Consider the following 2,099-nt stretch of genomic DNA (forward strand, 5'->3'; position numbering starts at 1 on the left):
GTGTGTGTGTTAGCTTAGTTTAATGTAATCTAGAATAGCCAATAAATCCTTGTTTCATTTATAAAGAAGTATTGTCTTGTGTCGTGAATTTCTAAAGTTAAACCTTGCCAAGATCACGTTACCTAGCTCGTAACTTATAAATGATCAAAAGCATGTATTAACCTGTGGCCAGGGAAAATACAAATATTCAAATTGTTAAAATATACTGAGGTTAACGTCTCGCTGGACGACCGTTGATAGTGTAAACTATCAAATTTGAAATCAGCTCTAATCAGGTTGACTTCGAAATCTTCAGATTCGAGTCCTCTCAAAACCTGAGCTAAAATAATAATAATTAATTCCCTTATAAAAATTTAACATTATCTTACTAGCTGCATTAAAACAATTAACAATGAACATAATTACTTCTCTTTTATTTACACATGTGATTATGCAAAACAAAAATACAAAATGTACAGAAAGTACTCAGGCTCATTTACAAATAAATTACACTACAAAAATGAATAATGTATACAACTTTCACACAAATATCACAAAAATAAACTACAAAAATTAGGTTGTTTCATTGACAATGTGACATTTAAAAAATATATTGAAAATTGTAATGTACCCATTTTTTCCACTGTTTTCTCTTGGCTAATAAATAATGTATTTGTTAAGCATTCTCTCAAGAAGAGAAAACAGTCTCTCCATTCTCTCCCTGCTCTCCTCTGCTCTTCTCTCCTCTGTCTCTCTCTGGAGTTTGATGTCCTCCCTGAGTAGCTCCACCAGCTTCCACACACTCCCTCACCTGTCCCAGGACACTTGCAATCCTAAGGCAGAGCAAATAAACCATGCCTGATAACAACAACAGCACAATCAATTTCAGCAAAAATCTTTCTATAAACTTGCTTACTTTGTATTTTTTAAGTCTTTCCCCAGCAGGCTCATTCTCTCCAGAATAGTCCTAAAACAAGAGAAAATGGATACACTTATTAAAAATATAAAGACAGCTTTGCAATCTTAACATTAGAAAATATGACACAGCAGGACATGCATACAAAATACTTAAGTGCTAAAGTTTGGTTAAAACATTTGTAGACATGACAGCACTACAAAAACACAACAAAAATAAAGGCTATTGCATTATATAGTGGTTGTTTTATTGTTTGTGGACTTTTTTGTTTTTGTTTTTTTTTTAGCCCTGGCTTTTAATACTTGTTTCGCTAGGTATTTGAGTAAATGAAAACACAATACTTACATTTCAATGTGAATTGCCCCACAGAACTGTCATCCTCCATGTTCTTTGAATATAAATTCCATCATCTGCACGCAAGTGATTCTGGGATATAGTAGGGTGTGAAGTGTCCATCAGATGTACACTTCATTTTCCTGGGAAACGGAGGGTGCATTTGAAGTCGCTTTAGAAATACGTCAGCCTTCGTCACGCCGCGGTGACGCAAATCGGCCTTGGGCTGCGTTCCAGTTCACTTTTAGACACGCACTCGCGAACTTCCCTAAGCACTTACCCTTGGGGGAATCCACGTCTCAATACAGCTGAGACAGTTCTGCAGCTTTATTCTGATGAAGCTGCTGACCACCGTTTCAACCTTCACCTGTCTCTGTCGTCCATCACGTCCCTCACTGCTGCAGTCAGACTGAATCTGATCGTGGATGGGAAAGGGACATCAAGGCAGTCGTTGCCTGAGTGCACAGAGGGGATGAGGAAGACCATGATGACGCTCCTGAACCACACAATCTGATTGCTGCCATGTCTGCTCCAAACATTTATGTGCTGCTCTCCATGAGCACGACTACCTGTAAAACATTTTACAATTAATGTTGTCAGCATTTTATTTCATATGTTTACAATTACATGCTAATTTTTGTCATAGCTTCTTTACTTTTGTGGTTTAGTGGGCAAAACCACTGAGCTGGTAAGCAGAAGGTTGCTGGTTGGATCTCCGCAGTCGTCACCACCAGTGTGTCCTTCAGCAAGGCTCTTTACTCCAGGTGGCTGCAGGGGGATTGGGGTCCCTGTAATAAGAGCACTATAAGTCACTTCGGATAAAAGTGTCTGACAAATGAATAAATGTAAATGTGATTTTTGTAAATGCTTT

The sequence above is a fragment of the Sinocyclocheilus rhinocerous genome, unplaced genomic scaffold (assembly GCF_001515625.1).
Source record: "Sinocyclocheilus rhinocerous isolate Xijiao unplaced genomic scaffold, SAMN03320098_v1.1 scaffold393, whole genome shotgun sequence".
Lineage (NCBI taxonomy): Eukaryota > Metazoa > Chordata > Actinopteri > Cypriniformes > Cyprinidae > Sinocyclocheilus > Sinocyclocheilus rhinocerous.